The 12,631-nt window shown below is 35.8% G+C and overlaps 1 protein-coding gene across 14 annotated transcripts in view; it reads right to left on the bottom strand.

The window, feature by feature from the left end:
• LOC143255003 (neogenin-like) overlaps positions 1-12,631 on the bottom strand; it is a 144,532-nt gene that overhangs the window by 61,105 nt on the left and 70,796 nt on the right. The window lies entirely within an intron of this gene.

Below are 12,631 nucleotides of genomic sequence, written 5' to 3'. Positions count from 1 at the left end.
GTAAAGAATCAAGCATGTTTCGCTAAATCTCCGTAACAACATTAGTTGTCTTTATTGTTAGAGCTCTGGCATGGCCTGGTGGTTAAGACACTCGATTTGGAATTTGTGCGCCGTGTGTTCCAATCCCGTCATCGAAAAATACTTGCCCTCCGTAAGGGTTTTATAAGGTGATGATGAATCCCACTATTCAAAGGCAAAGAGTGGCTTAAGGGTTGGGGGTGAGTAGTATTGACAAGCTGTTTTCTCTCTATTCTATTACTAAAAGTGTCTGCTGGCCTCAACGAACCTATCATGCATTCATTCCACCGAAAACCAGTAGCTACATGTTTATGTACAAAGAATGCCTATAATTCAACAGTGAATAACTTACCTCGTGTCTCAGGATCTCTAAAAAGAGTTATTACTATGTATAATGTTCTTCAAGACGTAAAGTAGAACATGAATAGCGAAGAAATACATTAGTAACATGCGTGCGTGCACAGATATACTGAAACATGCTTGGATGTAGGCTGTAAAACAACACCGACTATTATTAAAAACAGAGTTGTAAGAAGTTGAGACATAAAATATTCTAATTAATATCCTGGTTCCTATGTTGTCTCTTCTTTTCTCTCTCTCTTTTTACGTGCTCTGGCGTATCGCCTTTTACGGAAGCTCAGTGCATTCTTCTAGTGACGGCTGACCTCTGGGCTGTTGAAGACATTTCTCTTGTCTCACTATTGGTCAAACCATTCTACTTCTCAGCTGTGTAACTGGCTCAACAACTCCAATATATATGAAAAAAAATCGAATATTACTGTGAACCTATATATAAGTTTGAAGTTATATTGTAAATAGTTAGGGCGTGTGCGTAATGAAAGTTTTCTAAAATAAATCCATGGAATATTTACTATCGATGTGATACCTTTCTACAAACTTTAAGTAGATAATCACGTGGCAGCGAACTTCATGAGAAATCCAGTTAGGATTTTGAAAGAGATGGAAATCTCTTTTGTGATCCATTTAGGAAATCACAATTAGTCCAATCAAAGTACCAGAAACACTAAAGGACTGAATCCTCAAGAGGCGGAACGCCGTTTTGGCTGTTCTATCCCAATTTGTCCATCCTAGTGATATTATTACTTAAACAATGCTGCTAACGTTTTAAGAATATGTTCCTTGCGCACACATGTGAATACTTTGTTATGTAAACTTCAGATAAACTAAAAACTATAATAAAAAACTAAATAGTTGATTACTTGTGTTATGTACAAGATTTAACTGTCAGAGAAGAGATTAATATTCATGGTTTTGTTTTGCAAGGTCTTCCTTTATACTCTGTGCTCTGTGTTCGAAAATAAGTCAAAATATTGTTACTGTGGGAGTGTTAGAACAAATCAGTTTTATTTGTTATTTATAAGCAAGTATATGATATTCACTGCTGGCCAAAATCTTAAGGCCAATGAACATAAAGAAAAAATATGCATTTTGCGTTGTTAGACTCAACCACTTATTTGAGTAGAGCTTTGAAAGATAAAAATAAGAAAAGGGAAAATAAAAATAAAAAATAGGGAAAATGAGAACACTATAAAATTATCCTAAATACCAGCTGATCAAAAGTTTAAGAGCATACCAAAAAGAAGTCCTAAACAGGGTAGGAAATGCCCAACAAGAGGTCTCAGTTCTAAGTTGCACGACCGTCATTGCGAATAACTTCAAACATTCGCTTTGGCATGGTCGATATAAGTGTCTGCAGAAGGCTGGCTGGAATGTTACTCCAAGTGGTGAAGATGGCTTCACAAAGATCATGCACTGTTTGGAAATGACGTCCATTTCTATAGATGTCCCTTGCCATCCACCCCAAACATTTTCAATAGGGTTCAGTTCGGGCGAACACGCTGGATGATCGAAAAAAATCACGTTATTCGTCATGAAAAAGTCCATTGTCCTGCGGGCATTGTGGATTGTAGCGTTGTCCTGCTGAAAGATCCAGTCATTTCCACATAAGCGAAGGCCTTCAGTCAATAAGGATGCTCTCTCTAACATGCCAATGTAGCCAGCTGTATAAACTAAAGCTCCATTGTTTCAATGGAAGGAGAAAACACCCCAGATCATGATGGAACCTCCTCCACTGTGTCGTGTAGAAAATGTCTCCGGTGGGATATCCTTATCGTGCCAGTAACGTTGGAAGCCATCAGGACCATCCAGGTTAAATATTTTCTCATCAGAGAACAAAACCTTGTGCCACTCTTCTACGTCCCATGTTTGATGCTTCTCAGCAAAGTTTAACCGAGCTGTTTTGTGGTGTGGAAGGAGGCGTAGTCTTTGAAGACATTTACGGTTTTTAAAGCCTTTCTCTCGTAGATGCCGTCTTATTTTTCTTGAGCTGCAATCTGCGTTCTGGTTTGACGATCGGCTGGTGTCTTGCTGGACAACCTGTCGAATCCTCCTGCTCAACGTCGGCAAAATTTTCTTGGGCCGATCACTTGAAATTCTCGTTCCGCATTCCTCAGGGTCTTTTAAGAAATTTGCAACAGCAGTTTTACTATGCCCAATCTCACCAGCGATGTCACGTTGAGAGAGACCTTGCTTTTGCACCTCTACACAGTTCTGCCACTCTGTCAACTTTTTGCCTTTGCCATGTTTTTACCCAATGTAATACAGGAGATGACAGTGGGAGATGTTGACAACGCTAATGACACACACAGAAATGACTAAATTTTGTTTGTGTTTACCGATTTACGCTTCGTTTCAGTGTGGTCTTAAACTTTTGACCAGCTAGTGTTTAAGATAATTTCATAGTGTTCACATTTTCCCGATTAAATGCTAAAAAGTTTTTTTATTTTTATTTTCCCTTTTCTTATTTTCATCTTTCGAAGCTCTACTCAAATAAGTGGTTGAGTCTAACAACACAAAACGCATATTTTGTCTTTATGTTCATTGGCCTTAAGATTTTGGCCAGCAGTGTACATAATACTATAAACACATATAATTATGTATGTATATATATATTATCGTTTTATAACTTGTACACGTCAATAAATTTAGTATTTCTAGGTAATACGTTTTCTGCTCCTTACTTCGTGATTGGTATTCAGTATATATTCAAACGTAGAAAAATGAAGAAAAAAAGTTTTGTGAAATAAAACTCAAGTATGATTACAACACTATTAATAATAGTTGAATCTGAAATTGAAAACAGTCAATAATCCAGGGGCTGAGTTGATTAATCAATAGCAGAAATTATACTAAGTTTTGCTTTGTTTGTTGTGAAGCACAAATGTACATAACGGATTATCTATACAATCAACAATAATTAAATTTGTTGACAATGGATGAAAACCCTAAAACAGAATAACTCACGTAAATTGTCGGACAGTTTCAAGCTACCATATAAAAACATTATGGTAATCGACTCAACCAACTGTGGTTGATGGAGGTCAAAAGTCTATTAAAAACAAGTATGTTTTGTTTGTTGTTAAGCACAAAGCTACACAATGGACTAACTGTCCTTTGACCAGTGCGGGTATCGAATCAATTTTTTTAGCGCTATACGCTTCTGGACTTGCTACTGAGCCATTTGTTGATGCATCCATCGACGGGGGGATACGTGCTGTTTGGAGTGTAAATATTCCTAACTTTATGTAATGATTTGAGTATTTTCTTACAAGTGTCACCGAATTTCTTTCACACACAAGTTAGAAAAAAATACGGGTAACTGTACGAAATGTCATTACCTTAAAAAAAAAAATACGTGAGGATTGTCTGCGCTAGTTGTCCCTTATTTAGCAGTGACAGACTAGAGGAAAAGCAGCTAGTTGACACTACCTACTGCCAAATTTTGGGCTAGGTTTGTACCAAAGAATAGTGAAATTGACCGGAACATATAACGCTCCCCGTGGCTAACATCAGGTACTAGTGATGAAAACTTTAAAGACAAATCTCTGTTTGTTTGTTTATAGTTAAGCACATTGCTTCACAAAGAGCTATCTGTGCTCTGCCCACTACGAGTATTACAACCCTGTTTCTAACATTATAAGAGACACCACTGTGCCACTGAGGTGCTTTTTTTTACAGTTAGTTAATGTTACTACCACAAGCAGATCATTTTATTCTTTGTACCTATATGGCAAACATAAAAATTCCTTTTGCAGTTATTTGATTTTGTTTATTTGTTTCTTTTTCAAGGAAAATGCTACATAATGGATTATCTGTACTTTGCCACCATAGAAAATCGAAATCAGGTTTTAGCATTATAAGTGCTCAGACTGTGAAGGAGTCAGTTTTATGAAAAAACATAACGAAACGTATAAACTATGTAAAACATCTAAAAAATACATAAAACTCAAGTTTTCCTACCCTCTCTCCATCTTTCACGTTCCTTACTATCAACTTCTATTCTTATTCTTAAAATTTCAACCGGAGGACCAATAATTCAACGTAACTCACCAATTTACAGCTGCAGATTTAGCTAATAACATAAGCTAAAAGTACTTGCATAAGGTTTTCGAAACTGTTCTCTTCCAAGAGTAAATAAAACCAAAATTAATAGTAACAAATATTATTTCTTACTTTAGTTGCGTTGGTCGTAGCCCACAAAGTGAATAATTCTTCTCGTGTTTCATGGCATGCGCACATATTACTAACATCCCAACAGTAGAAATTGCAACGTTAAGCATTCCTTATGCGATTATTTTAGTGTTTTCTGACATACTGACAGACAATACACTACTGTATAGTGGCGTGTGTAGTTAAAATAGGTAACCCCTCCAGGCTGTCTTCGGTCCTCCTTGGGTAAAATAAAAAACATCTGTACATTTGTAATGATGTTAAAAAAGGAAAATAAGATAATGTTTAACTAAACGGGGATTTCATTTTATGGTTTATTTTTATTTTCTGCAGCTTGTCCCTCTTTCTGTCTCGATAAAATATTATGTTTTATCCTTAAGTGTAACTTCTCGTTCATGCCTGCTTGTTTGTCAAGTCTATCCGTCTGTTACAGACATTAAGGATCACATTAAACGTTTGGTACACGAAGACAACCCCAAGCCTAAGTAAGTACACAATATATACATATATATATGTGTGTGTGTGTGTGTGTGAATTAAATGTACGTTTGTCATATATATATATACAAATTATTAGCTTAAAAATGAGTACCAACTCCAAACTAGTATGGATTAAGGTCATTACGGAGATGAAGTTGTAGCAGACGATGATCGAAATCGTAGAATATCATGATGAGCTATTTTATTAGCTTGAAAAATATTAAATGAGGAAAAAATGGTTTCCTAATATGAAGCGTGGTATTTCGGCTCAAGTGATATTAATTTAAAGAAATAACATCAATAATCCATTGTAACATGAATATGAATTAGCGTTAAAATACAGCTAGTACCAGAAATTAAATACATGAAACTTCTTCAATTCCTGAATTTATTATACTGTAAATTTCGGGTTAGAACCAAAATACAAAGTAAAGATAGAACAGGAATACGTACACAAAAATATTAGTGAATTAATTTCTGTTCACAGAAAGTACTATAGCCGAAACAGCAGACTAATAAAGGTAACATAGATGGCGTGATCAAGTTATTATTATTATTTTTTAAATTAAAGTGCAAACTAAGAGCCTAGCTGCTATTATAAGGATTGTTTTGGTTTGTTTTGAATTTCGCGCAACGCTAAACGAGGGCTATCTGCGCTAGCCGTCCCTAATTTAGCAGTGTAAGACTAGAGGGAAGGCAACAAGGCATCATCACCCATAGCCAACTCTTGGGCTACTCTTTTACCAACGAAGTTGGATTAACCGTCACATTATAATGTCCCAACGGCTGAAAGGGCGAGCATGTTTGGTGTGAAGGGGATTCGAACCCGCGACCCTCAGATTACGAGTCGAACGCCTTAACCACCTGGTCATGCCGACCCTCTATTATTAGGAATTATATACCATTCGCTTTTTTCGATTTTTTTCCGAGAGATAAAACGTAATGATATGTTTTATTTTAAATGCGCAAGGTTTTTAAAAACAAGATATCCTATGTTATCGATTATCTTGTTTAATAATTTCTGTACAGACGTTAAATGATGATGTATTTCGACTGCTTTAATAGCTTAATATTATCCAGTTTCTCTCAAAAAAACATATATTGAATACTTTTTTGTAATAAATCTGCATTAAACGTTCCACGAGAGCTTCTTTATATTAAACATACAGTGATAACATAATTTATGGTTCAGTGTGTATATATCTATATATATTTATGGTAAATATTTTTTCAAAACAGTTTCATTCCTTTTATTACAAAGGATCAATCGTTTATTATATATATCTCAAAATTTAAACATTTCGTAATTGTTTAAAAATTGAGAATTCCCACTCCACCTAGTGGCAGGGTGGTAAGTATGCAGAGCTATAACGCTAATAACCAGGTTTCCATATATGTGGTGAGAACAACACAGATTAACAACAAAGAAAGAAAGAAACGCACAGACACACATGCACAAATCTAAATTTACAGAGCAAGTTATACGGTAGGCTTACAGTGTGTTACCTTATTTTTTGCGGTACCTACTTACTGTTAGTGACAGACAGATGGCACTGACTTCTATTTTTTACCTACTTACACGTAGCGACAGACAGATGGCATTAACTTCCCTCCTGCACCAACTTACTCTTAGTGACAAACAGAAGACACTGACTTTCGTCCTGTACCTACTTTTTTTTTTAGGTTTTACATAATCAGCATTTCGATTTGATTCAAGTATACATCTTCAATGATACTTGAACTGTAGATCCGAGGGTTCATGGTTCACAACTCAGTACGTTTTAAGGTTGTGGGGGTGGAATAAAAGTGATGGTTAAATTCCATTAATTGATGAGGAAGGTTTATTCACGTGTTGCCGATGAGTGTTGCTGAATAGCTTGTTTGCTTCTAATTTATCTGTTCAAAGTTATAGCGTTGCACGAAAATTCTGAGGCAGACAGAAAGGGCCCGGTATGGCCAGGTGGTTGGGGCGATTGACTCGTAATCTGAGGGTCGCAGGTTCGAATCCCCGTCACACCAAGCATGCTCGCCCTTTCAGCCGTTGGGACATTATAATGTGACGGTTAATCCAACTTCGTTGGTAAAAGAGTAGCCCAAGAGTTGGCGGTGGGTGGTGATGATGATGACTAACTGCCTTCTCTGTAGTCTTATACTGTAAAATTAGGGACAGGTAGCGTAGAGAGCGCTCGTATAGCTTTAGGCGAAATTCGAAACAAATCAAACCAGTTAAAAATGAGAAAGTTGGTAAGTGTTAGACGGTGATTCAATACACTTTAAGTCTAGCAGTTTAATATAAATATTATCATTTCTTAATTTTTCTCAGCTAGTTCACTTGCACGATTCTTCATTTCGTAGCTAACATTCAAATCTACACAAGTCAATTTGATGCAGTGTTAGAATGCCGACTTAATTATTTCAAAGAAAGTAACTTATTTTATTTTACTGAAGTATCAGGAACAAGAAGAATGTGAGTACGGATGGTGTTCTGGTCAGTACGGGAGGTGTTCTGGTCAACGATAATCAAACGTTATTAATTTATTAGATTATATTCAAGATGCACATTTCTCCTGGCATGACCAGATGGTTAGGGGCACTCGACTCCTAATCCAAGGGTCGCGGGTTCAAATCCACGTGACACCAAATATCCCTGTCCTTTCAGATGTAAGAATGTTGTAATGTTACGGTTAATCTTACTATTAGTTGGTAAAGGAGTAGGCCAAGAGTTGGCGCTTGATAGTGATGACTAGCTGCCTTCCTTCTATTCTTACATTGCTAAATTATGGGTGGCTAACACAGGTAGCCCTCGTGTAGCTTTGTACGATATTCAAAACAAACAAACATACATGTAAACTTTAAAGTAATAATAAATAATTATTTATTTAAAATTTGGAACATCTACGTCATAAAAGAAGGGATAAAACTTTAAAGTCATCAGACTTTTGCTGCTTTAGATAAAAACAGAAAACATTCTCACGTAAATAGAGCTATATCGATTACTTTTAGGAATGTTTTAGGCTTTTAAAAATATTCTTAATTTACTTTCCAGACAGAAGTCTCACATATTTAACTAAACTTGGTTTTTACTTTATTAACGGAAGAACATCATTATAGTTCCTTTTCTCAAACACGTGTTTTACTTCATAGGAAGTAAGTTCACATTTTATACACTAATTACTTAACTTTTTCTCCCCATGTCTTTCAACGTCTGTTAAAGTTCGTATAGTTTTCGCTTATTATCGTAGGCTTGATTATTATCGGATAAGGCGTCAGCTTCTAAAATAAAATCGGTAGTATTCTGATAACTGATATGTGACAACTGCTGTTGAAACACGTGGTCTTTTTTTTTTACCCAACAGAAGTTGTTCTAACTCAAAGTTAACATTCTTTAGCGTTAATCTTCTGGTTTTGTTTTTGCTTTTTTTTCGTAAAACACGTGCATGCCCTTTTTTCTTTCTAAAATAAAGTAATTTAACGCATATTATAGCAAATATTTATAGAGATAACGTGTGTAATTCTATACCGAATAGCAATCAGCTAGCACATAACAACTAGGTAAACATTAATGCAGATGTTTTGTATATCAAATGGCAAGCATATAACCTTTGACGTATTTGCATTTCTGACCAATCAGAGTTGTTTTTCTTTCTGCCACGACAAGACAACATCAATTCCAGCATTTGACTGATATAATAGGGTGATTGGAGTGTTTGCAGGATCTAGTAATTAAAAAAAACAAAAAAAGCTTTCTGTTCACTATGTGACGATGTTTTGACGATTTAATAATCTACCGATAATACGAGAATTAAATAGAAAAGACGGTTACTTTATTACTCTTGTTTTAAAGCTTATCAAATAAATAACAAAAATGGTTTTGTTTCGTTGTAATGTTAGCGGTACTGACAACAAAGGGTTAATTAATAAATTGGTAAACCGAAGTCTGAGATAGTTATTTTCCATTGCTGTATACGTATACATGGTTAGGGCGCGTGACTCGCAATCTGAGGGACGCATGTGTGAATCCCTATCCCACCAAAGAGATACGCCCTTTCATTATGATGAGAAGCTCACTTGAATTTAAAATGTATTCTAAAGACGGCTGGTACTGGTATTAAAACTTCAATTAATACAAAGTACAGAACAATGTTTCAACCTTCTTGGGTCATCTTCCAGCCGTCTTTAGAATATATTCGTCCTTTCAGCCGTGAGTGCGTTATAAGATGGTGGTCAGCTGTCTTTCATTGCTATACTAGGAACAGTTAGCGCGAAATTCACATTAAACCAAACTTAGTTCATAGCAGTTAGTTCACACCCTTAAACACACACCAGGTTAAGCTTTATTCTGCATTTTGTTTTGGGTGACATATGCTAAACCATGATTGGTATATATTAGTGAAACCACAACATTAATTACAAACACACACAGCTATAAATGACCAGCCTTACGTTGGAGGAAACCTTGGAAATGGGTAACAGTCAATAATGGCTACACACACTCAGAAAGAAGGGTAACCGTTAATAATGGCTACACAAATCAATGATAGTTACACACAAACAGAAGGAAGACCAATAGTCAACAATGTCTACACACACTCAAAAACAACGGTAACAGTCAATAATGTCTACACAAGCCAATGATGGTTACACACACTCAGAAAGAAGAGCAACAGTCAATAATGGTTACACACACTTAGAAAGAAGAGTAACAGTCAATAATGGCTACACACACTCAGAAAGAAGGATAACAGTCAACAACGGTTACACACACTCAGAAAGAAGGATAACAGTCAACAATGGTTACACACACTCAGAAAGAAGAGTAACAGTCAATAATGGCTACACACACTCAGAAAGAAGGATAACAGTCAACAATGGTTACACACACTAAGAAAGAAGAGTAACAGTCAATAATGGCTACACACACTCAGAAAGAAGGGTAACCGTTAATAATGGCTACACAAATCAATGATAGTTACACACAAACAGAAGGAAGACCAATAGTCAACAATGTCTACACACACTCAAAAACAACGGTAACAGTCAATAATGGCTACACAAGCCAATGATGGTTACACACACTCAGAAAGAAGAGCAACAGTCAATAATGGTTACACACACTTAGAAAGAAGAGTAACAGTCAATAATGGCTACACACACTCAGAAAGAAGGATAACAGTCAACAATGGTTACACACACTCAGAAAGAAGGATAACAGTCAACAATGGTTACACACACTCAGAAAGAAGGATAACAGTCAACAATGGTTACACACACTCAGAAAGAAGAGTAACAGTCAATAATGGTTACACACACTCAGAAAGAAGAGTAACAGTCAATAATGGCTACACACACTCAGAAAGAAGGATAACAGTCAACAATAGTTACACACACTCAGAAAGAAGGATAACAGTCAACAATGGTTACACACACTCAGAAAGAAGAGTAACAGTCAATAATGGCTACACACGCTCAGAAAGAAGGGTAACCGTTAATAATGGCTACACAAATCAATGATAGTTACACACAAACAGAAGGAAGACCAATAGTCAACAATGTCTACACACACTCAAAAACAACGGTAACAGTCAATAATGGCTACACAAGCCAATGATGGTTACACACACTCAGAAAGAAGAGCAACAGTCAATAATGGTTACACACACTTAGAAAGAAGAGTAACAGTCAATAATGGCTACACACACTCAGAAAGAAGGATAACAGTCAACAATGGTTACACACACTCAGAAAGAAGGATAACAGTCAACAATGGTTACACACACTCAGAAAGAAGGATAACAGTCAACAATGGTTACACACACTCAGAAAGAAGAGTAACAGTCAATAATGGTTACACACGCGCTATTTCTCTATGAATGACAATTTAAGTTATGTAATCTATAACTGAACAAAAATATTATATCTGAATTTTCTTCTTGGTTTAACAGCCCAAATAAAACAGGGAGTGAACAGACGATTTCTGATATGTAATATCAAAGCGTTCATTGTTAGTACTGTGTTAAGAAGATTAGTGTGATTTTTTATACGCGACGCCATTAAAATACATAAGCGAATAAATAATGACCTTGTGGCATAGTTATGAGCATAAAAACTTAAATGTCAGCAAGAGCAAATTTCTAATATGTTATCCACGTATACAGTCATCATGCGTAAATCAAAACGCTCCATCTGATCCTTGTGACAAACATCAAAAGCCAGCCGAACTCATTACATAAGCTTCAATAACAAAGAACAGTGTCATGTCTTCAACAAACTTTGGATCGACACTCGTTTTTTATTCTGATTTTTTGGCTGAAAAACTCATTCTTCAGGCCTCAGGCCTGCGGTTTAAGAAAGAAGACAGAGATGTCTTGAACATAACGTGATACATTTTGCGATCAGTGATCTGAAACTAAGTTAATTGCTAATTTATCAACGAATGAGAGTTCTTTTTGTTAAGGTTAAGCGGTATAAGTCCAATTAATATTGTATTTCGCACTAACGTGCACAATACGTTACTGGAAGTTTGAGAAAAAACATGTATTAACACGAAAATAGATAAAAATAAAGGAAAAGTAAAATAACTTCCTTTCAAGCAGAAATGTTTTCTTGATTTTTAAACATTCATTTATAGGTTTAATTACTATGTAAAGATAGTTCTGTATTCTTTTAGAGAATTTATAGATTTAATTGTTATGGAAAGATAGCAATGTTTCTTTTTTAGAATTGAAGTCTCGAAATTTTGTGGGTGGATCTAAGGCATTTTGCAATTTCATAAATAAGTATATAACCATGGAGAGGTTATAACCCAGGTGCTAGTTCATGCCGAACATCAGTCAATGTTTGTCTAAACGCTCAGTTTTTTTCTAAAGATATAGTTAGAAACCTTAATGGTTATACATTGTATTGGTCAGGTAATTCCTGTTCATTTCAAGTGTAAGCATTAAAATTATTACTCCGAAATACTTCATTGAAAATATATTTTAAACTGATGATAGCTGACTGAAATCCAATTAGCTATGAACTACTTCCAAAGGCGTGGAGAAAGAATTGAGCTTGTGGTAGAGTTCTGAAATTTGAAACTGGCGACCAGAGTTTGAATCCATGCGGCATCACAAAATGTTTCCTCCACTTTAAGCTGTAGGTGCTTTATAAGGCTGACAGTCAATCCTTTTGTGTGGATGATGGGCGAAATGGTGCTGTTACCTTCCCGTTGGGTAGTAGCTTAAAATTAGGGACGGCGGCGAATAGCCTTGGTATATTTGTTATAAATGCAAAATGTTGAATTAATGTATAGATTTTACAAGCCAAGTGAAAATGAACATAATAAAAAAGTACATGTTGAGAACAAAAGGAAAACGTTTAGTAAAAGTTTATTTTTTTGAATTTCGCGTAAAATTACACGAGGGCTATCTGCGCTAGCTGCCCCTAATTTAGCAGTGTAAGGCTAGAGAGAAGGAAACTAGTCATCACCACCCACCACCAATTCTTGGACTACTCATTTACCAACGAATAGTGGAATTGATCGTCACATTTTAATGCTCCTACAGCTGAAAGGGAGAGCATGTTTGGTGCGACAGGGACTTGAACCTGAGACCCTCAGATTAGGA

Source organism: Tachypleus tridentatus, chromosome 7 (genome assembly GCF_004210375.1).
Source record: "Tachypleus tridentatus isolate NWPU-2018 chromosome 7, ASM421037v1, whole genome shotgun sequence".
Lineage (NCBI taxonomy): Eukaryota > Metazoa > Arthropoda > Merostomata > Xiphosura > Limulidae > Tachypleus > Tachypleus tridentatus.
The sequence above is the reverse complement of the archived record's forward strand: the minus strand, read 5'-3'. Positions and strand labels throughout refer to the sequence as shown.